This window comes from Thalassophryne amazonica, chromosome 11, assembly GCF_902500255.1.
Source record: "Thalassophryne amazonica chromosome 11, fThaAma1.1, whole genome shotgun sequence".
NCBI classification, from domain to species: Eukaryota; Metazoa; Chordata; class Actinopteri; order Batrachoidiformes; family Batrachoididae; genus Thalassophryne; species Thalassophryne amazonica.
The window spans coordinates 60,380,374-60,405,730 of NC_047113.1; the positions used below are offsets into that span (position 1 = coordinate 60,380,374).

The 25,357-nt window shown below is 41.4% G+C and overlaps 1 protein-coding gene across 3 annotated transcripts in view; it reads left to right on the plus strand.

Annotated features, from left to right (window-relative positions):
* Positions 1-25,357, plus strand: part of LOC117520619 (ecto-NOX disulfide-thiol exchanger 2-like) — a 324,436-nt gene that overhangs the window by 57,862 nt on the left and 241,217 nt on the right. The gene's annotated exons all lie outside the window — the stretch shown is intronic.

Here is a 25,357-nt window from a genome sequence, read left to right on the forward strand (position 1 = left end):
TAAACATTTAAAAGTGCTCCAATCATTGACGGGTATACTACATTATTTGTCTGATCGTAAAGATTCCAATAAGTATAGTTTAGACTATCTGTGTTACAGAGTTATGGGGTAAAAACAGTTAAAAAAAAAAAAAAAAGGCAAACTTCAGTTTGTACAGGAGTCAAAAGTAAAAGCTGCTCCAATTCCAAAAAGGAGTGGTTTACACTTATAGTTTGTGGCAGTAACATTTGGGAACAAAAATGGCATGCAATGGCAATTCTCCTTTGAAAATATTATTGAACAAAACGCTTGCTTAGTCATTATGTAGAGCTTATTTAGAACCGCAGAGCAAGTTAAGCAAACAAGCACCCCCCCCCCCCAAAAAAAAAACCAAAAAAAAAAAAAAACAGAATGGGTATATTACTTAAATATGAAAATCAGTTACAGTTGTTATCTTAACAAATCTACAGGAAAACTCTGTTTATACAAAAGTAAAGCTGCTATTCATTTCTTTTGAGGTTGGACTTGGTTTTCTGAACTTTTATACACATTTCAAGAAGGATATGCAGAAATCCAGTTTTTGGAATTACATCTTGGGCAAGACCCCTGAAAGTGGGTATGTCACTACCACCTAGGGTGGCAAAATGTACCACCTATAATTTAATATTGATGTATGATAGCCATTCCAGGCTGGTCACTATAGCCAGGTAGGGACCAATGAAGGATTACACGGAGTCAGCATTTAAAAATGCTCCAATCATAGTGAAAAGTATGCCACATTAGTTGTCTATCATATTCCAAAAAGGTGTAGTTTGGACTTTCTGTGACTGAATGTTATGGGGTAAAAACAGCAAAAATGGTGACAAAGGTCAGTTTCAGTTTGTGCAGAGGAAAAAATTTAAAGTTGCCCCAGCTTTGGTAAAAGGTGGTGCAAATGATTGAGTTAATTGCTTTCTATAAAAGGATGGTTTGTGCCATCTGTTATCTTTAGTTACAGGCTTACATGTCATATTTAATAGAATCCAATGAACATCAACCTGGTTTGACCATTACTTTGGAGACCAAATATTAATCTGTTCAATTCCCACTCAGACAAGAACCTCACAAAACTATCACTGATTCTCTGTTAAGGTTAGGGATCCAGATGGGACCGGACCGGCACTTGGCGATGGACTTAAACACAAGGGAGCAAGAAACAGAGTGGATTATGAATGCAAAGAGATTTATTACAAGAAACCAGAGAATATAGGTGGCCTGCTGAGGTGAGAGTCAGCCCGCTCGTAGTGGTGGAAATCCGGGTGCTGCAGGATTCCGAGCCAGTCTTGAAGGATAATGTAAGGGTTCAGTGACCATGGCCAGGTGGAATGCTTTCCTCCAAAACCAGGAACTAAGTGAGAAGACACACAGGGTGAGTGAAATGCATTTCTCACGCTGAAGTCTCAGATCGGTCAGAGAACATAAAGCAGTCTTAACACAGGTTGCTTCAGAGGTCAGGAAATAAAGTTCTCTTCTTAAGAAATAAAGTTCACTGTTCAGGAATTGTTCATAAGTTGTATCCAAAAGGTCAGAGGTCAAGTGCTGCATGTTGTAATGCAGTTCCATTTAAGCAGGACTTGATACAGCTGGGTTCTCAATTGTTTGATATCAGAGTTCATGCAGTTTTTGGAATAGATCTTTATCATAGCACAGTCACAAACAGGAATGAATGAGAACAGGATCTCACTGAGACGAGGAGGAACTTAACTGACAAGTAGTCAAGACTTGGAGCCAAGGAGTTCCAGCGTGACGTTGCTGTGCAAGTAGTTAGGATCCAGGAGCCAGGGTGGCATGGGATCCACTCAGGATAGCGTCTGAAACACCAGGAAAGACAGTTTGCTCTAATATGGGAATTAGAGAGTGGGCCTGGTATCTTGAGTGTAGCTGCGGGAAGCTCCGGCACTTAGGCACATGGAAGCAACAGGAAGACGTGGTCAAGGTCATAGGGAGGCATTCAGGCTTGATCCTCTTGAAACAGTCCGGATACACATCTGGCCTCATGGCACGGACAGGAGATGAACACCATCTGGCTTCATTGCATTGAGAAACAATCAAGAATCCAGCAAAAATAAAATACTAGCCTGGGATTATATAGCCCGCTCCTCATCAATCGCATATGCACAGCAGTTGAGTGGCCGTCATGAGCGGAGATGTGCAGCAGGTGAGAAACGGCTTGGAGTGCGCCATCTAGGGGAAAAACTCAGAACTACACCAGGGTAAAAAAAGGGAAGGAGAAAGAGGAAGGGCAGAGGCTAAGCATGACAAGGTCCGCAATGTCCAAGTTGCTCCTGATGTGTAGTTGGATGCTTTGCATGTCAGCACTGTGTCATTAGTGTGTGTATGAAAGGCAGAATATGAGGCATCATTGTAAATCACTTTGAGTGCCTGCAATAGATGGAAAGCCCCATAGAGGTGCAATCCACTCAACTTCTTCCTCATCACATTTTTCCACTCAGTGAAATCTAATTGAAATTGATCCAACTTTTAAAACTAGAATCTTCTCAGTAACAACTGTACAGGTCAATGTAACACGACCAAATGTAAAATAACTAAATAAAATAGTACTGCACTGTTAACTTGTCTTCAGATACTAGAAAGTCTGGTTGTACTATCACAGCTGTTCAGTGCATTAGATCTCATAATGGACACAGCTGTCAAATAGATGCAAAGTTCTTTATTCATTATGTTGCTTGAATGGGTTCTGCAGTGCTTGGTTGCTTCTTCTGTAGCTGGATAAGTGTGATATATGAAATGGCTAATTGTGTTTGTCCTGATGGCTTCCATGAATGAGCCATTAACTGCCTCTAAAGGTTGTTTCCTGTTCTCGTCCTACAATATCTATCAGTAAGACTCTGCTACTGCACACGAAAAGAAATGCTATCATGGAACGTCTTGTAAACTCTTTATTTTCTAATGAAGATATTTCGCTCCCGAGCGACCTGAAAAAACAAGCAGCTATGAAGGAATAACATCTTCTAAAAGTCAGCAAATGGTTATGACTCACTTCTGCAGCACATCTCACAGTAAGAATAAACTGGAGATTATCAGAGATTATTGGTTCTTGTAGTTTGTGGCTGTGACGCTGGGGAACAAAAATGGCAAGTAAGAGTTTTCTTTTGAAAATGTTTTTGAGAAAACACCCGTTAAGTGTTATGTCAAGTTCCTTTATGGCCCAGTCACACGGCACACGACGATTCCTGAATGAAGGGAAAAAGTAAAAAAAAAAGTCACAATTCGTTGAGAAAAGGAGGACGAAAGAACTTTATCACCGAACAGCCTGCGAAGCAAAAGCGCAAAAGGGATGAAAGAAGAACTTAACAAAACCGAAGCTCACGATCTCAACACTTTAAATGAAACGTGCCTGGAGCCACAGCTGGAGCAGTGTGTGTCTGCATCTCTGCGTTCCAGGACACGGCGCTGGGACGGAGCTCATAGCACCTGAGTCCTGGAGAAACTGCAAACAGAAGCTGTGGAGATCTGTGTGCACGTCAGTGGACCACCTGCTCTGGTTCCTCGTCCAGAACAAAAGAGGAATCATCTCCATCATAATCAGAATCCATACTGTCTGTCGACACGCTGCGCGCTACGTCTTCCTCCAATTAAAAAAAAAAAGTGTGCTGTGGTCACGGCTGTATCACAGTATTATGTTCTAAGCCATATACTAGGTCTGTTAGAAAAGTATCCAACCTTTTAATTTTTTTCAAAAACTATATGGATTTGATTCATATGTTTTTACGTCAGACAAGCTTGAACCTTCGTGCGCATGCGTGAGTTTTTCCACGCCTGTCGGTTGCGTCATTCGCCTGTGGGCAGGCTTTGAGTGAGCACTGGTCCACCCCTCTCGTCGTTTCATTGCGAGGAAATGGCGGAATGATTTGGGCTTTTTTTTCCATCAGAATCTTTTCAGAAACTGTTAGAGACAGGCAGCTGGAAACCATTCAAAAAATTTATCTGGCTTTCGGTGAAAATTTTACGGGCTTCACAGAGAATAAGTATTTGCTCATTTTGAAACGTGTTGCAGGCATCCATTTCAAAATGAGCAAATATTTGCACAAAAACAATAAAGTTTATCAGTTTGAACATTAAATATCTTGTCTTTATGGTGTATTCAACTGAATATAAGTTGACGAGTATTTACAAATTATTGTATTCTGTTTTTATTTACATTTCACACAATGTCCCAACATCATTGGAATTGGGGTTGTACTTTACCAGCCGGATAGGTTTTTTTTTTCTGCATTTCAATGGCGCTATTCGGATTAAGATATATTACTTTCTCTTTGAGTGGGATTTGCCAAATTCTGTATGCAAATGTGGCTAGAATCCAGCTAGTTCAGGGATAGTGATGTCAAACTTCCTCACTACATTCATGCGCCACAGTGTCCTCTCCACTGTGGCAGCATTGACTTGCACATGAAATGGTGAGGATGAAAATACGCCGGGTGCATTCCCTTCCACGTGTCACACCCACGCTCCCACATCCAGAGCCACACACACATCCACACTCCGATGTCCAGATCCTGCCATACATACGCACACACACACACACGCACACACACACACACACACACACTCACACACTCCTGCACTCTCAGATCCAGATACATCTCTTTCGGCTTGAGCCAGATTGAGCTTGGACACGTGTGTAGGATGAGCCAGATTTGAAAAACAGGTCTGAACACTATCTGTCTTCGAAAGCAATCCAGCTGGTGTGAGCCAGTTTGCCAACCCCAGTTTGAACTGGGGTTTTAATTTCTCATGAGAATGCTTAAAAATCAATAACATTTAAATATGTAAAATATCTATTTCAGGCTTTAGGTGACCTTTTCAACAAGTTTCATGATAATTAGTTCAGGCGTTGATTAATTCTGCTAACAATCCTACAAATAAACCAACAAGAAAAATAAAACTTTACCTTCTTGACAGAAATAATAAATCGGTATATACCTAAGTGGGTGTTTATTTGAGTGTGGTGTGCTGTGACCTGAAGTGCTCCCAGCCTCCCTAAAGTAAAATATAGACAGTTTTGTGCTTTTACACCCCACTTTTGTCTATTTGTTTTATTTATGCTGTGAATTTTTGTGTGGGAGCACCGGAGTGGGTTCTTCCTGACTTGTTCCCTGGCCATTACAGGAAGATGCTTCCCTTGCTTCAGTGAATAATTGCTTCTGGCACAGTTAAACATTAATTTTTTTTTTTTTTAAATGTCAAAATACCTTTCCTCACATTTTCCCATGGCAAAACAACAAGACATTTCACACAGTGAGTGTTGGCATTTTTGCCTCTGGGGCAATTTGCATTTCTGTGCTACATGTTTTTAGAGTCACAGCTCGAATGATTAGCATGTGTGTACTTTAGGAAAAACAAAATATTTTGCCCTCTCTCTATTTTGGTGACTGATGGAAAAACAAATGGCTCAGAGGGCACAAATCCATTTGGGGTGTGTCTGAGCACTAAGTGCTGCTGTATCAGCAGGAAGTACTGTATCAGTGCAAAGCTGGTTGTTGGGCACAGAGAGGTTTGACTTGGAACATTATTACGCGTAGGCATGTGGTACTCTGTGCGTAACCAGTCACAGTGGCACCTGTCATTCGTTTGCAGCCTTGGTGACAGTGTTTCTCATGCATTAACAGATTGTCTCTACCAAAGTACACAGCAGACAGCTGCCACCGAATCTCCCTGAGGTGAAGCCTGAAGCAAGGTGAGGGGTTTAACTTTTTCCATGAGTGTTTGCTCTTATTTCAGAAGGATTGTTTTTAACTCACTTTTGTCATGTATTTAAGGCATATCATGTCATCTGTGTCTGACAGGGCAGGGGTGAGATGGTGGTTGGGTGATGTCACAAATGGCATCACTTTGCTTTGCCTCACATCACAAATGCTCATGTCAAAGGTGCAGTGAAGTGAAACCATTTTGAACATGGCTGTATATTAATATCATTGTGAACTCAAGTGTGTGTGTGTGTGTGTGTGTGTGTGTGTGTGTGTGTGTGTGTGTGTGTGTGTGTGTGTGTGTGTGTGTGTGTGTGTGTGTGTGTGTGTGTGTGTGTGTGTGTGTGTGTGTGAGAGAGAGAGAGAGAGATAGAGAGAAGTTGGTGTTTTGCTTCATATTTTCGCTTGTGGCGTGGATGGTGAACCGGATTCTGGATCAAGTTTCACTTTATATAGGCTTTGAAGGAATACGTCAAAACTACTGAATGGATTCTCAACAAATTTGCACCACAGATGGATATTAGGGCATGGAAGACGCCACTGAATTTTGGAGGTGATCTGGATTGGCGGACGTCAGATTGCTCTTGTTAAACTATGCTTTGTCAAATAGGGGTTGTAGCAAATGGCAAATGCTCATCTTTGAAACTACCTACAGATATGAAAGTTCCATTAGTTAATTGCACTGCTCAACATTAACCCAAATGATGGATATAAATAATAACTGAACTTGTAATAGTTTTGTTGCAAGTATGAGTCATTCTTCTGTTGAAGCATGTGTGAATTTTGCACACATTACTACATTAATATTTGAGATTTCTCCCCTAAAATATTCACCCAAAAATCACATACATTTATGTTTGCACTAGTTAGGGCCCCTTCACACATAACACGATTTAAGTCGACTAGTTCACGAAGGAGGAATTGCATTGCCAATTGTAAAAAATCGGAGCTGCCTCAAACGCCTTGTTCATGTGTCGCTACTGCCTCCAATGCCTCGTACACCTATTTGTGCACATCAGCAGCTGAAAGACAGAGTGTGCCGTGTGAGAGCCCCTTTGATCCCTCTCCCCCGCGCCTCTTATCTGATCACAGAGTGACACCTTGTTCTGTGCACTGAACAGATAGGGGGCATGACTGGCTGCCAACAGCAGCAACTGTTGATATCTCTGGTCCTGGACGTCACAGCTGCAGAAAACGTACCGTGTTTTGATGGACATGCGTGTGTGTGCTTGCTGTCCTCATGTGGAAATGCATAAAAACATATGTCGCTTTTGCAACAGGCTGGAGAGTGTGCACATTGACAGGCTGCCCCAGGTGATACAGGCCGTCAGATCATAGCACACAGCAGGAGATCTGAATGTCGCTCGTGTCAGGCTGGACACGCGCGCTGGCTCTCCTGGACACGTCGGGATCAGTAGATGTGAACATGACTGCTTCTCATTCATGTCATTTCATGACTGCATGTCTGTGACCATGGGTTATCTACAGAGGAACAGACAGTTCTTACTTGTATTGTTCACTTGATAAGAGGCATTCAATAAAATGCTATTTTTTATGGTATGTGGTTTTATTTTTTTAAATATGTCCATCTCCTTGTTGATTTCAGGCATTTTTATGCACCTTTTACAGGCCAGTGATGGATGCGCAGTGGTAAAGTTTCTGGCTGACAGTCAGAGCTTTTGTAAATTGCAGGTTTGAATCCCGTGGGTGGCATTTTTTTTTCACAGCAGCTGTGCGATGTGGTTACACATGCTCCAGCTGCTTGCATTGTGTTCCCGCTGCAATGGTGTCATTGTGCATGACACCGTCGCATGCACAAAACCGTCACAGTGGGATCATTCATGCCTACCTGTTGGCTTGAAGTTTTCATGGTTCACTCACACGAGCTGTTCCACCATGATTCACCTTGATTTGTACGTATTCATACTGTGTGAAGGGGCCCTTAAAGAACACTGGTCAACACGATTTTTCTTGCATGGACTTTTTCAATGGATTTTGGGTCATTTGGGGGCACTTAATCTGAATCAGGTGTTAGTTTTTGCCAATCACATCACATTTTTGAAAAATTAAAACATATTTCTCGTATCAAGCATTGAAGCAAAAGCTGCAGTTTTGCACACCTCTTATGCACTATAAACAATATTTACGGCTCTTGTTTTGTGAACCAGGTTTAAAACTACGCTTCTGAAGCTGCTTTTGTGCACATTTAGTGGCGTCAAACATGTGACTGAATGAGCAACTATTGCGCAATCCATCAATACAGAACACACAGACTGAAAAAAAAACGTGATGTGATAGAGGAAAATCTGAGCTCAGATTTGGATTCAGCACCTCAAAAATCCCTAAATCAGTTCTCAAAGTCCAGCAAGATTTTTTGGTTTTTTTGATCAGTGTAATTTATAATAATAATTATTATTACTATTAGTGCATCCCTCTGACGATGTCCAGTTTATGCCACCGATCCACAGCCTTTTGGATAAGGGACTGCATGTTGCTTCAGTCAAATATTTCACATTCTTTGTCATCACTCCAGAGAACTTGCTGCCATTTTGACAAGGTCTTGAGCTTTGATGCACAGTGGAATGGTTTGGCTTTGATTCTACATCAGAGGTGTTACATTCAGGTTGCATGTTTTCATAAGGACCACTTCGGTATTAGATTTCAAATGTGGGATAATTAGGGCCATCACAGATGGGATCGATTTTTAAGTTGTGGATCTGATTATTTTTAATGAAAACAAGGAACTTTTGTCCAATGTTTTCAAAATAAAATACTTAAGTGTTATAGTAAATTACAATATGAACAGTATAGGTGAATAAAAAAAAAAAACCTGTCACCATTAAAGGCTATCACATATTTTGACATAATTACAAGTTGAAATGACTCAATTAAAAAAAAATTTCATGAGGTTTGTCACAGAAATCATACTTTACAGTCACACTGCAGTCATTCTTAAATTATCTCCTGTTGCATTTATGATAAACATTTGTACTTATTTACAGTGTCTGTTTTTCTGGTTGAAATAAGTTATGAATAATCTACAAATTTCCATGTTACTTGTCTAAAAATACGCTTCCTTATGTTAAACAAGAAATGATCTAATGTCTGAAATAACAGGTTGTTTTAATTTACAGCTGAAGAAAGGTTTCTAAAGAAAATCATAGAGGGATATGCTTTCCAAACTTAATACCCATTACTATATTGGATGATGTTGAAATTGAGGATGGCCCAGTGGTTGTTCCAGCAATAGCAAAGATTTCGTGTCTGCTACCTACAACGCGCGTGGAATGTCTCAAACCTAAACCTACTTCTAGGCATCTTATATATGCTACTCTGGAACCACCCCTAAACCCAAACAGTTCAACTGTCAACCCCACTGAGGTCCTTAGACTGGGTCTCATTAACATAAGATCACTGTCCTCAAAATCATTGTTGATCAATGATCTAATTATTGATCATCACTTAGATATGATTGAGCTATGTGAAACCTGGCTTAAACCTACAGCTGTCCTGCCCTTCAATGAGGCCTGCCCATCAGCTTATACATTTAGTCACATCCCTTGTGATGCGAAGCAAGGCGGGGGTGTTGCTCTTATTTATAAATCTAGGTTTAGCTTATTAGCTGTTGGGGGTTACAAATATAACTCATTTGAGCATCTGATTCTTCGCTCTGCTTAGGATATTACACATTGCCAAGGTCAGAAGAATAAAAATCAGTCGTATTACTTTGTCACTGTATATAGGCCTCCTGGCCCATATTCTGAATTCTTAGATGAATTTGGTGCGTTCATCTCTAATTTGTCAACTAGTGCAGATAACATTCTGATCATTGGTGACTTTAACATTCATATAAATAAGCTTTCTGATCCCCTCTGCAAATCATTTATGGAGATTGTGGATGCATTCGGGGTTCGACGCACATTAGTGGAAATACCCTGGATCTGGTTCTTGCACGTGGTACTGCTGTGACGAATATTGACATCATGCCTCTTACATCAGTGGTGTCTGATCAGTCACTTATTAAGTTTACAGTTTCGCTGCTGTGTTTAGTGGAACAACAACCTTATATATCATTAGGGCGATGCATCAACTCCTCAACTAAGACTGAACTCGAAGCTGGACTGCCTGATGTCTTAGCTTCACATTTGACAAATACCCAGTCAGTAGACAGACTTGTGGATAGTTTAAACTCAGTGCTCAAAACTACACTCGACATGATTTCACCACCTGTGTTAAAACCGCGCTCCCCCAAATCACAGTCACCTTGGTTCAATGATTATCTGCGTGACCTCAAGCATAAAGCAAGAGGTCTAGAACGGAAACGGCGTCGTTCAAAATTAGAAGTATTTCACCTTGCATGGCGTGATGCTATCTTAGACTATAAGCATGCATTATTGGCTACAAAGCGGACTTACTACTCTGATTTGATCAACAAAAACAAGCATAACTCAAAGTTCCTGTTCGACACGGTGGCAACACTTATGCATGGACAACCACCTGTAGTTCGCTCTCCTTTTACAGCACAAGATTTCCTGGATTACTTTGACAAGAAAATAGAAGACATCAGTTTAAACATATCCCAGCATGTCTTAACCCAGCCACTACACCCTGCTATTGAGGTGGGTGCCACTACTGAGGTATTACTTAGATTTACAGAATTTGATAGTATCTCACTAGGCATGCTGACAAAACTCGTAATGTCAACAAAAAGCACAACCTGTTTATTTGATCCTATACCAACAAAACTGTTTAAGGACCTGCGGCCCACTCTTGGGCCGACTGTGCTGGAAATTATTTATCTTTCTTTAACTTCTGGATCTGTTCCTAAATGTTTCAAATCTGCAGTGATTAAACCATTACTTAAGAAACCTAATCTTGACCCTAATGTATTGAAAAACTATCGGCCGATATCAAATCTATCATTTTTCTCTAAAATTCTGGAAAAAGTGGTGTCACGGCAGCTCGTAGACTATCTTACTGAGAATAATCTCTTTGAGCCACTGCAGTCTGCTTTTAGAAAATATCATTCCACAGAGACGGCTCACACTAAAGTGGTGAATGATCTTCTGCTTACAATGAATTCGGACACCACTACGGTTCTGTTCTTGTTAGATCTCAGTGCTGCATTTGATACAGTGGCTCATCATATTGCACTTGGTAGGCTGGAAAATCATTTTGGGATTACTGGGAGTGCCCTTGCATGGCTGACGTCATACTTGACCAGTCGCTCTCACTGTGTTTTGTACAGTAACACTACCTCTAACCTTAGTGACATGAAATTTGGGGTTCCACAGGGGTCTGTCTTAGGCCCCCTGCTTTTCTCCCTTTATATAGCACCCCTTGGGCACATATTGCGGCGTTTTGGGATTACCTTTCACTGCTATGGAGATAATACTCAGTTATACATGCCGATAACAGCTGGTAATCTCGTTCACATAAAATCCTTAGAAGATTGCCTTGCAGCAGTGAGAAGTTGGATGTCTAGAAACTTCCTACTTTTAAACTCTGATAAGACTGAAATGATGGTTCTTGGTCCAGTGAGACATCTGCATCAATTTGACCAGTTAACGCTCAGCCTCGGCTCGTGTGTCATACATCACACTGACAAAGTGAGGAACCTTGGGGTAATTTTTGATCCTTCGTTGTCCTTTGGCCTCCACATTAGAAATACTAGGACTGCTTTCTTCCACCTGCGAAATATAGCGAAGATTCGTCCCATCCTGTCTATGGCTGATGCTGAGACCCTGATCCATGCATTTATCTCTTCTAGATTGGACCACTGCAATGTTCTATTTTCTGGTTTACCACAGTCTAGCATTAGGGGTCTCCAATTGGTTCAAAATGCTGCAGCCAGACTTTTGACACGAAGCAGAAAGTACAACCACATTACACCCATTTTGGCATCCCTTCACTGGCTTCCTGTGCCAGTGAGATCAGATTTTAAGGTTCTGCTACTAACCTATAAAAGTATTCATGGACTGGCACCTCCCTACCTAGCTGACCTAATTAAACCTTACGTACCGGCCCGGGCTTTACGTTCTCAGGGTGCAGGACTACTTTGTGTCCCTAAGGTGAATAAGAAGTCTGCGGGTCACAGTGCTTTCTCTTATCGTGCCCCTGTTCTATGGAATGATCTCCCTGCATCAATAAAACAGTCAGATTCTTTGGACTTAAGATGCACTTATTTTCCCTTTCATATGGCTAGCATACTGGTACAGTTTTGTTTTACGCTTTTTACACTTTTAATTCATTTATTAGCAATTGGAGCGGGCTGCAGCCTCAACTTTACCTAAATTCTGGGTCTTTTATTGAAGTTTAGGGCTAGTGGCCAGTGATCACCTTAGTATTTCTCTGTTTTTCTTGTTGTTTAATGCTGGCAAATTATACAGTATTTTTTGTCTTTCTGATGCCTGATTCTGTTTTTTCTCTCTGTTTAAGGTGCAGCTCCATCCAGAGATGGGAGTTGTATTCGTGTTGGTGATCCTCCTGTCCTGTGCGCCAATAGCATTTCTTGTATATTCGTCCGTGAAGTGTTCTGTAATTTATGTTTGTAACATGGCCCAAGCAGACGGTCACCCCTTTGAGTCTGGTCTGCTTGAGGTTTCTTCCTCAGAGGGAGTTTTTCCTTACCGCTGTTGCTCTGGGGGTTGGTAAGGTTAGACCTTATCTGTGTGAAGCGCTTTGAGGCAACTCTGTTGTGATTTGGCACTTTATAAATGAAAATAAGTTGAAAAAAAAAATTAAAGAACCTTTTATTTATTTATTTATTTGCTATTTTAATTACAAGTATTCTGAACTTTTTTTTTTTTTACAGTAATCAGACATTTTGAGGTAAAAAACATTTTTCTTCAGAAAACTACTCTATAAATGAGCAGTCCTGTGACACGTTTCTGTTTTGTATAGATCAGTGGTTTCTGCAATTATCTATTTTGTAGAGATCAGTCGTTTCTGCCACTTGTCGTCCGTGTTTTGGCCCTACGAGTCGTTGCTATTGGACAGCACGAAGCATCAGTTTAGCGCCGCTTTTGATGGAACGCTTCTGAAGCCTCTAAAAAGCAATGTGTCTCATTAAAAATAATGCTTTTTAGACATATTCGTGACGCCTCTGATTCCATAGCCAGCTTGAAAGTGCTCACTATTTTCATGCTGACAGGGTGAATGGCCACACATTTTCTAAGTGGCCAGCGAGTGGTGTTGGATGTTCATGTGTGTCACCTGGAATTTGGCCAACACCTGCTGTGAGAGGGATCGAACGGGCTCTCACAGGGCACACTTTGTCTTTTGGCCACTGGTGTGCATGAACAGTTGTAGCGACAGGTGTACGAGGCATTAGAGGCGGCTCCAATTTTTCACAACTGGCATGCAATTCCTCCTTCGTGCGCAAGTCAGCTTCAGTCGTGGTATGTGTGAAGGGGCCCTTAAGGAAGTTTATCCACCTGACGATCTGCAGATATTTGTAGGGATTTTTTGCTTGGCATTGTGTGACCAGCACAGAAAAGTGTCACTGAAGTAAACCGTGATGCTAACTTGTGAAAAAGTGAACATTTTCCATCATTTTAAATCAAAAAACAAAAACCACAGTGTGTTTTGATACATTAGCGCTTTTTTTCACACCACTGCTTACAAAGGAGGCATATCTGGAAATGCGTTCACCCGCATGCCTTGTAAAATGCAAGCAAAAACAAGTAGTGTGCAATGCATTCTAGATGTTTCCAGTATGCCCTGTACAGTCTTGAGCCCACTAACTAAATGTCTTGCCTAAAGCATGAGTGCAGCTGAGCTGGCAGAAAGTCCAGAGCTTGAGAAAATGATGAGTATTCCCCACTTTTTCTGAGTGTTTGCTCGGCAGGACCACAGATCTTAATGAATTTGAGTCACTGGGTACAAGTATGAGTCTATTTATTCTAAACGGGTTATAAATAATACTTATTTTTACCCTCTTGCTAGATAGTGTAGGCATCATCATGTTTTTGAAGAAGAATTTGAAATTCTAAACAACTGAAATTGAGCACGACTGATGGACCATTCCATGCTGAGAATTACAAGATATTATCTTACATGCAGCACCATCAAGGAGGTGCCAGATCGGTTCCCCAGACACTTGACCAAAGTCATAAAGAACTACATTCCAGAGGAAGAGATGGTGATAAATGTACAGACGCCGGTGTTTGATGGATTTGGGACAGTGGTAGCTTCAGACGGGGTGGTGGGGGGATTGAAACTGTTAGGTGAATTGGAAACCTTAAATTGACCATCTGTGTGCGTGCGAGTGTGAATGTGTTTGCCTGTCTATATGTGGTTTAGAAAATGGATGGATACCCGTTTACTCAAATTAAGGGATACAGGAGGGCTGCCTATCTTAGCAGTCATACGGCATGAGGCAGAGTACACCCTGGACAAGACACCAGTCTGTCGCCACATATAGATAGACAAACACATTCTCACACACACACACACACACACACACACACACACACACACACACACACACACACACACACACACACACACACACACACACACACACACACACACACACCTAACATGCATGTCTTTGGATATGGGAGAAAGCCGGAGCAGCTGGAGGGAACGTACGCAAACATGGGGATAACATGCAAACGCCACACTGACAAATCCAAAATTATCTTTTATCTCAAATAACAAAAATGAAAACTGTATTTCTTCAAACAAATCCCACATCAAAATAACTAAATAAGAAGATGCTGCCACACCGCTGACTTAAGAAATAAAAACAATTAAAATTACTTAATTTTGAAATTTCTGAAGGTTCAAACTACATTACTGCATTTTCCAGAGTATAAGTTGTTTTTTTTGTTTGTTTGTTTTTTTTTAACTAGTTTGACTTTTAAGTCTGGTGCAACTTATATACTGAAAAAAAAAAAATCATGATTCATGACCAGAAATTTTCATTACAGTTACAAGAAACACAACATTAAACTGCCTTTTTTGTTTTAAAATAACAAAAGTTGGAAAGTTTCTAACAGGGCTCAATTACTTTCAGAACACATTTGAAACTGAGGCGAGTCACACTCGTGTTGTTTATAGGAGCGATCGTGATGGCGCTACTACGTACTTTCCTCATGTCGGGCTGCACATAAAATAGAATTAATTTATCAAAGGGTCCTGTGAAATGAAAAAAAAAAAAAATCAACTGATGAACATCTGTTCCCGCACGCCACAGAGCTAGAACATGCACAGGAAACCCCACAGTGAGCAGATTTAAAATTAAACTCACCTTTTTAATTGAACCACTGCCAGTCACTTCAGGAAATCTACCACACACAAAATGAATCCACAAACATAAGTCTGTGCTGGGCTGAAAAAGAAAATTTACCCTTCGGGGGAACTTTTTATGAATTTTTAATGCAAATTTTGATCATACTGGCAATGTCATATTACGAATCCTCTGTTTAAGGCTAATAAACAAAATTATAGTGGTGCCAAGGAAAGTCCTTTTTATGCCTTAACTCTAAAAAGGTTAGTGGCCCAGTAGCTTGAAGCCAGACATCAGTCACACCAAATATTGATGAAATGGCGATGTTCCCGGTAAAAAGGTGGATCTGCATGTTGAATTGGCACAGGTTTTACGCTGGATGCCCTTCCTGACGCAACTCCACATTACATGGAGAAATGTGGCAGGGGTGGGACATTAACCGGGAACCTTCTGCACTGAAACCAAGCACACTAACCACTTGGCCACCACCCCTGCTACCCACTGATGACACAACTATATTTCAAGATTTCCCCCTCAAACCCCCTCTCCGCCAACCTCACCCGTCTCAGCTCCTGCCTGGAGGAGATCAAGGCATGGATGAGTCAAAACTTCCTGCAGCTAAATGGCTCAAAAACAGAAGCCATCCAAACCGGAACCTCAAATCAATTACGCTCCTCCCCCATCACCTCTGTTTCATTCTTTGGCCACATCATTACCCTCTCTCCCTCTGTTACTAACCTGGAGGTTAAGTTTGACCCCCAGCTCTCCTTTGATGCTCACGTCACTTCCATATGCAAAACTTAATTTTTTCATCTACGAAATATTTCCAGACTGCGCCCCTCCCATTCTCTCCCTGCTGCAGAGAAGCTTGTCCATGCCTTTGTCTCCTCCAGGTTGGACTACTGTAATGCACTCCTCATTGGGATCCCTGGCAGGAGCCTTCAAAAGCTCCAGTATGTTAAAACAGTGCTGCCAGGATCCTGATAAGGGTGCGGAAACATGAGCATATCACCCCCATCCTCCACACCCTCCACTGGCTCCCTGTTCACCTCCGTATAGAATACAAGATCCTTCTGCACACCCATCACTGTCTGCATGGTGCAGCCCCCACTTACCTCACTGAACTGCTCACACCCCAAACATCAGCCCGGACCCAGTCAGGCCAACAGCACCGTTTGCTCCCGCCCACGACACGGCTTAAAACTATGGGCGACAGAGCCTTTGAGGCCACAGCTCCCCGTCTGTGGAATGCTCTCCCGGACCACCTCAGGGCTCCACAGACGGTGGATGCTTTTAAGAAAGGACTTAAAACCTTCCTTTTTAGAAAAGCATATATGGACTAAATGCTGTTCACTATTTTTTACTTTTTTATACACTGTATTAAATTGTTGAAATTGCTGTATTTTGTTGTTTTATCTGTTTTCTCTGTTTGCCCTTGTAGCACTTTGAGGTTTGGTATCAAACAAAAAGTGCATTAGAAATAAAATTATTATTATTATTAAATGACCCTCATCGAACTCCTCTCAGAGATTGCTCACCTGGTGTCCTGGTGCAGACAGAACAATCTGGAGCTTAACACCCTCAAGGCAGTGGATATGGTTGTTGACTTTAGAAAGAACCCAGTCCTGGCCGCCTCCATCACCTTGTTTGGCTCCCTGGTCGCCATTGTGGAGTCCTTCTGCTTCCTGGAGATCAGCGTCACCCAGGACCTCAAGAGGGAGCTGAAAGTTAGCTCTCTGTCTCACCAAGACAGCACAGCAGAGGATGTGGACGTTCAACCTGCCAAAAACAATGATGGTGAACGTCTACACTGCCATCATTGAGTCCATCATCTCCTCTTCCATCACCATCTGGTACACTTCTGCTACTGCTAAGGACAGGAGCAGACTGCAGTGTGTCATCCACGCAACAGAGAAGGTGATCGACTGCAGTCTGAAATGATAGAAAATTCAGTCCATTTATTTATTTATTTTAGAAAGCATCCTTACTGTATGGAGGATAATTGCCTGAAACTTTTGAATAGTGCGACAGATGCTCATGTGCCTGAGGGGATTCACAATTAACATTTGGCAGGTGGCTACAACAAAACTGTCCAGAAGCAACAACTCAAAAGTAACTGAGTGCTAATCAATGACTACATTAAAGCAGCACATGTCGCGGTTAGCAGCGAAGATTGTGATTGACAGACTTTACGTTGAGGACTTCAGCATCCTGGACGGGAAATCTGGACTTTAATTCAGCGAGACTGAAACCATCTGGCAGTTTCACTCCCAGAACTTGTATGTCCTAAAATAGCAGCAAAAGTGAAAAGAGGCTGTTAGATCGAGAACACCGAGCACTCACTTATGTTGTCACTTGGGTTCCGCTACAGTCAGTCTAACTCATTAAAGAGAAAGGGATGCTTTGAGGACAAGGTAAACAATATGAATAATGAGCACAAATATGCCATGTCCATATTTCAAAGTATGAGGCATGTGCAGAAAATGTTTCAAGGGCTTTTAAACAGTCAAGTTTAATAAGGTGGATAAGACATGTAGTGATGCCCCTGCAAGAAAGGGTCTTTTCCAACTGGCCTGCTTTGCAATCTTGGACACAATGATAATATATAGTCATAGACCCAGTCTGGTTTACCTTGCCACTGCGACAAGCAGAAGAACTTGAAGGTTTTCAACTTTTTACAGCACATACCATTGCGTTGTGTGACTGCCACTGTCACAGCCAGAGTTGGCTGAATTTTCCACCACCACCGCCACAGCAAAACACCTCCGTGTTGATAACCATTCGTAAGATTCAGGCGGTTTTCGATGGCTTTCAGTCGAGTGAGTATCCGAGAAATTGTTTAACAGCTGGGCATGTTCAAACTTGTCCTGTAATGCTTCCAACGGAGGTGTTTTGCTGTGGCGCCGTGCCATGAGCGGCTGGGTGCCTTTCATTACAAAATCTCCTTTAACAGTGGAATGTCCGGATAAACTGCTGATCCCGAGCTCTTCTGAAACTTCTCTGTTCTCTCACGACGTCCTGAGTCAACAGAGGCTTAAATTTGGAAGTTTTTAGCTCGAAACAGGCAGACGACAGCGGCTCGGGGCGCGGCGCGCCCTGCGGCTCCGTGGGGAGTCCTTAAAGCGACACTAACACTCCATAATCTCTCATCAGCCGTTAAAATTTTCACCGAAAACCAGCTGAATTTCTCGAATGGTGTCCACTTGGATGTGCCTCACAGTTTTTGAAAAAATTTTGATCAAGCAAAGCGGCAGTCTCTGAGCCATTCCTGAACAATGAAAAAAAAGACGAGAGGGGTGGACCAGTGCTCACTCAAAGCCTGCCCACAGGCGAATGACGCAACCGACAGGCGTGGAAAAACTCACGCATGCGCACGAGGGTTCAAGGTTGGCTGATGTAATCGCACGTGATTCAAATCCATATAGTTTTTGAAAAAAATAAAAAGGACCGTTACTTTATTGACAGACCTGGTACCACCAAGATGTGAATACAGTATCAGATGTACTTTTTGGGGTCATCTATATCAGTGGTTTTCAAGAACGAAGATATTGAAATTGTGTGTTGGGGTGAAGCTATTCATTTGTTGGATTTGATATTTAATTAAATAAATAACAGCACAGTCCACATTTTTCTGCAGACAAACTAAGCAAAAGTCAGACTGGTTGTGACACAATCCAGATGTTGCTCATTGGAAGCACTGTGCATCTTGATTTTGACATCAATCAGCATCATATCAACATCACTCCAATGTCAATTTCCCTCTTGTAATAATGTCAAAATATGACATTGATATGACACCAGAATGTGGTTAAGTTCCTCACTATTTGCCATGCTCATTCTGGGTGTTCCGAAAAGAACTTCTGGCTGAAGAGTGGGTGGGCGGATGTACAAGTACAGCCAATAATCAGTATTGCCACAGTTAGTCTGAAAAGTTACTTTATTAGTTACTAGATGCAGTTACATTTCACAGTTACTTTATATACGTAGTTAGTTCATTAGCAACTGCGGACAGCTTGTTGGCAGGTGCTGAATGTAACTAATAGAGCAAATAGTAATCTAACTTGGTTATTTTTAAGATTGAGTACTAGGCAAGGTAACTATTACTTACTTTGCTGATTGGTTACTTTGCTGATTACTCAATCTTAAAAATAATCAAGTTAGATTACTAGTTACCAGCTACATTCAGCAGCTGTCGATAACTTGTCGGCAGCTGCTAATAAAGTAACTGTATAAAGCTAATAATGAAACGACTGTACAAAGTAACTCATAAAGTAACTGTGGCAACACTGCCAATAACACATTCACTGGAATGCCCACTCCACCATATATTTAGTTAAAATATTTGATTTCATTACAAGTAAAAAAAACAAACAAAAAATCACAATTAAGTCATCCTTTTAGTGCCCAGATTTGTTTCAACTTGTGCGCAACTCTCGTCCTCCAAGCTGTCAAATTGACATCATTGACATTGTCACAGGTAAGAAAAGTGACAAGAAAAACGTCGGAAGTGATGAGAAAAACGTGAAAACATTTATTTTTTTGCTTTTGAGAGGTGCTGTGGTCACAAAATTAATTTGCTTTAGGGTGGCCATTTAACCAGCCTTCATTAAAATAGGGAATGGGCAGATGCAGGGGGAAGGGCATTCCAGCAGGCAGATACAGTATATCTGTTTTTAATTTCTGTAAAACTCATGGAAATTGTATTTATTTGTTTACACAAAGCACCAAATGTGTTACAGGTTGATTTTAACATTTATTTTAATAAGTTGAATATCTATATATTAAAAGCCAAGTGGCCTCTGTGTACATGTATGCTTCCATGCGTGTGTATGGCTTCGATCATGGAAAAACTAGGGAGAGCTGACATTTGCCGTTTGATATGTTTATGTATTTTGGGTTAAGGATGAACACTGTGAAAATGGAAAGTTCATAGGACTAATATTTTTGGAGAAATTAGGGATATTAGGGAACAACAGTTAACAATGGACGTTGATAATTAAATTGTGAACTCACACGCAGTTCCAGCAGGGGGGCGGTGGGTCATCTATACTGTATTTTCAAAGCCAAGTGACCTCTGGGTACGTCTGTGCGTGTGTGTAACTTCCATCATGGAGAAACTGGGGAGAGCTGACATATGCCATTTGGTATGCTTATGTATTTTGGGGTCTAGAGCCAGATCCCCACGCGCAACATGCTACTTAGATTTAATCTCTACGTTGATCTAGTTTTCAAATTCAATGTATTTTCTACATTAATTCAATGTCAGACTTCAACATGGATCAGCATTGGATCAACATTTTACCTCCTGGGAAGAATAAAAAACGCATGACTTCAACATGGATCAGCATTGGATCAACATTTTACCTCCTGGGAAGAATAAAAAACGCATGACTTCAACATGGATCAGCATTGGATCAACATTTTACCTCCTGGGAAGAATAAAAAACGCATGTAGATATTTGTGAGTTGGAACTCAGCTAAAGTGACAGGTTTTGTATCCAGACAACTGAATGTAAAACAATCATGTCATCTAGTGAGTTAAACTACTCTTCTTTAGTGTGAAATTCAGTTCAGATTGTGACTCGTGAGTCAACACCAAAAGCTCATCATATGTGCTTTTTGCCAGATCACTCACCCCAACACTAACGTAGGTGTGAGGTTTTTCCAGCAGACTGCAAATAACATTTCAAACTCTGAAAAGAAACGTGGGAGGTTTAGTCATTTATTACTGTAAGAGCTTCTCTGTCAATCATATGGCATGCAGTGCAGGATTAATGATGCCAGAGTTGCCCACAGCAACCTAATTAATGGATTCTTGATCTGCCTCCGTTCTGTTGTTAAGGACGAGCCTTGAAAGAATTGTTGTCCTTGGAGGATGCTGCATTTGTCTTCATAGCCTGCCACGAGTGCCACATAGACTGATTAGTCCAGCTGCTCTCCGAGGACATTGTGTATGCATGTGTAAGCCCATACGACCTTATCAGTTGCCATGTTGTCTTGTTGACACAAAAACACAGTCACTGCATTGCCGAAAGTGCACGGGCCTTTGACTGAAGAAAGCAGATTAGAGGGCAAACTAAATAATCTTATTGAGTTTTAATGGAACAGCGATGAGTGGAAAGGAGATTTAAATAAATTAACCTTCAGTGAATCCCCTCAGGCGTGAGGAATGACATAGCGAGTGGGAAGAGGAATTTGTTTCTTGTCGCTGATGTTGTGAATAGTCGAGACTTGATTACGGTGGAGTAGCCGTCTGAACTTTCACCTTGGATTTGACCCTGAGCTTGGGTTAGTAAGTGCATTCATCCATCACATGGATGGATTTCGCGCTTATCCAGAGTCTGTTCATGGCTGCAGGTTAAGTAAAGTATCCAGTCACCAGCTTCATCGCTCTGTGAATCCCTACGGTATTCCCACGCCAGATCGGACATGCTTGGAAGACTTCCCCACCTTGTTGCTGACGTTACTCCAATCTGTCTATTGATTTCTTTGTCTATTTTGCCCTCAGTCATGAGCAAGAGTGCCAGAAAAATGCACAATATAAAGCTACATTCACATGTTGGCAGTGTGGCAGAAGGTAAACTGGATGTTCCACTTGTCTTAGTGAGAGGATTACAGAAAATTCTTCCACAGCTGCATCAGCTGCCTGTGAGAGCAACACACTGCAATGATCCCTGCTGTTGAAAGTGAAATGTTTCAGTTGGTTGTGCTTACCACAGCTACAAGAACAAACCAGACATTGATAATAAAATACAGTAAAATAAAACAAAATTCTTTCCACAAATGGAAAACTTCGCTCATTACTTGTTTTATATGACATCTAAATATATCCACATAATTTCATTACTTAAAATTTGACTGGTGTCTGTTCTCTCAGACACTGAGACAAGAGACAGAGCTGTGTGCCGACACAATAGATTGTTTTTTTGAGCCACAAAAGTGAAAACCTTGTGTATCTGTGTGTGTGTGTATATATATATATATATATATATATATATATATATATATATATATATATACAGTGGTCCCTCGTTTATCGCGGGAGTTACGTTCTAAAAATAACCCGCGATAAGCGAAATCCGCAAAGTAGTCAGCGCTATTTTTTGCAATTATTATAGATGTTTTAAGGCTGTAAAACCCGTCACTACACACTTTATACACTTTTCTCAAACAGGCATTAACATTTTCTCAGTTTTCTCTCCTGTGTAAACACTCTCTTTTTTCTTCTGGGCAAGAATATAAAAAACAGACACACGCAGAACTCTCCCTTCGCTCACTGCCTCTGGAGAATCCAAGTCCTCTCTCGGTGGCCATAGAGCTCTGCAGCTGCGGTCAACATCCGCGTTAAAACAGCGAGCGTAGTCTCTGGACCTGTTGCCAGATTTGGCGCAGCTCCGCACAGCAGACAGGAGGGCAGTGTGAGTGGCCCACTGCGGCGTTTACCGAGCCCGCAGACTCAGTAAGCGCATCAGAGGCAGTGAGAGCAATCGCGGTGATGCCAACTGGTGCCGTGACCGGCCCGCCTGATAAGGACGCAGAACACAATGCGCTGTTAAAAAAAAAAAAAAAAAATCTGCAAAACTGCGAGGCCGCGAAAGGTGAACCGCGTTATAGAGAGGGACCACTGTGTGTGTGTGTGTGTGTGTGTGTGTGTGTGTGTGTGTGTGTGTGTGTGTGTGTGTGTGTGTGTGTGTGTGTGTGTGTGTATATATATATGGGGTGACCTGGCTAAGTAAAACAGCAGCACACGTCATAATAGACAGGTTAACATCATCAAGAGAACATTAATGACAAAAAAAATGCAATCATCTCAGTCATTGTGAGTTGTAACGATGATTTTAAAGACACAGGCACTGAGCAAAAGAATTCCATTTGCAATCTCTTGCAGAAAGCATTCAAAGTTCATCCAGACAATTTCAGTTCAGATTGGAGGACATTACAATCAGAGGGAACAGAAAGAACTGAAAGCTTTCTTTCCCGTTTCAGTGTGGACATGAGGTACACAGAAACTTAACAGCATACATCATACAGTCAGATTCTGTAGAGACTTTCAAGTCCAGACTGAAGATGCACTTATTTCATATGGCTCGCATACTGGCATAGTATGTTACTATGCTTTTTACGCTTTTAAATTAATTTAATTAGGAAATGGAGCGGGCCGCGGCCTCAACTTTATCTAAATTCTGGGTCTTTTTGTGAAGCATAGGGCTAGTGGCCAGCAATCACCTTAGTATTTATTTTGTTCTTCTTGTTGCTTAATGCTGACAAATTATACTGTATTTGTTGTCTTTGTGATGCCTGATTCTTTTTTTTCCCTCTCCTCCTCCTGTCTGGTGCACCAGCAACATTTCCTCAATATTTGTTTTGTGAATTGTTTTGTAATTTATGTCGGAAGCATGGCTCCCCACCAGAGGGTCACCCCTTTGAGTCTGGTCTGCTTGAGGTTTCTTCCTCAAATCATCAGAGGGAGTTTTTCCTTACGACTGTCGCCTGTGTGCTTGCTCTGGGGGTTGGTAAGGTTAGACCTTACTTGTGTGAAGCACCTTGAGGCAACTTTGTTGTGATTTGGCGCTATATAAATTAAATTAATTAATTAATTAAATTAGACATGTTGTTCGAACTCAGAGTGTAACGGCTTTCTGATCCCTGAAATAAACTGGACTGGATAAATAGGTCGGAACCAGTTCAATAAGAGTCTTGTAAACCAGCGTCATCCAATGTGTATATCACCTCACAATCAAAGAAGGCATGCCAGCTTTGGCATACAACTCACAGTGGTGTGTGAGGCAGTGACAACCAGTGATGAATAAATTTGTATGTATGTATGTGTGTGTATGTATGTTCAGTGGGGCCAAAAAGTATTTAGTCGGTCCCTGATTGTGCAAGTTCTCCTACTTAGAAAGATGAGAGAGGTCTGTAATTTTCATCATAGGTACACTTCAACTGTGAGAGACAAAATGAGAAAAAAAAATCCAGGAAATCACATTGTAGGATTTTTAAAGAATTTATTAGTAAATTATGGTGGAAAATAAGTATTTGGTCAATAACAAAAGTTCAACTCAATAATCTGTAACATAATCTTTGTTGGCAATGACAGAGGTCAAATGGTTCCTGTAAATCTTCACCAGGTTTGCACACACTGTAGCTGGCCCCTTCCTCCATGCAGATCTCCTCAGGAGTAGTGATGTTTTGGGGCTGTCACTGGGCAACACGGACTTTCAACTCCCTCAACAAATTTTCTATGGGTATGAGGTCTGGAGACTGGCTGTGCCACTCCAGGACCTTGAAATGCTTTTTACGGAGCCACTCCTTCGTTGCCCGAGTAGTGTGTTTGGGATCACTGTCATGCTGGAAGACCCAGCCATGTTGCATCTTCAATGCTCTCACTGATGGAAGGAGGTTTTGGCTTAAAATCTTACAATACATGGTCAAGTTCATTCTTCCCTTAACACGGATCAGTTGTCCTGTCCCCTTTGATTCACAGTAGATATGGTGTTCTTGGAAAGCAACTCAGCATTCTTCTTCCTCCAAACACGAAGAGTTGAGTTTTGCCAAAGTGTTCTCTTTTGGTTTCATCTGACCACATGATATTCTCCCAATCCTCTTCTGGATCATCCATATGTTCTCTGGCAAACTTCAGATGGGCCTGGACATGTACTGGCTTAAGCAGGAGGACACGCCTGGCACTGCAGGATTTGAGTCCCTCTCTGCGAAGTGTTTAGCCTTTGTTACTTTGGTCCCAGCTCTCTGCAGGACATTCATCAGGTCCCTCCATGTAGTTCTGGGATTTTTATTCAGCGTTCTCATGATCATTTTGACCCCACGGGATGAGATCTTGCATGGAGCCCCAGATGGAGGAAGATTATCAATGGTCTTGTATGTCTTCAATTTTCTTACAATTGCTCCCACAGTTGATTTATTCACACCAACCTGCTTGACTATGAATGAATGAATTTATTCAGACAGACACAAACAAACATTGAACATCAGATCTGTCATCAAAACATCACATCACATTCACCTTATTTTTCCAATATAAAACAATACAGAAAAAAAAAAAGAATATCAACAAAACTATTGTAGATTCACTCTTCCCAGCCTGGTGCACATTTACAATTTTCTTTCTGGTGTCCTTCGACAGCTCTTTGGTCTTGGCCATGGTTGAGTTTGGAGTCTGACTGTTTGAGGCTGTGGATAGGCATCTTTTATACAGATAACGAGTTCCAACAGATGCCATTAATACAGGTAACAGGTGGAGGAAAGAAGAGCTTCTCAAAGAAGTTACAGATCTGTGAGAGCCAGAAATCTTGCTTGTTCGTGGGTGACCAAATACTTATTTTCCACCATACTTTACAAATAAATTCTTTAAAAATCCTACGTGATTTTCTGTTTTTTG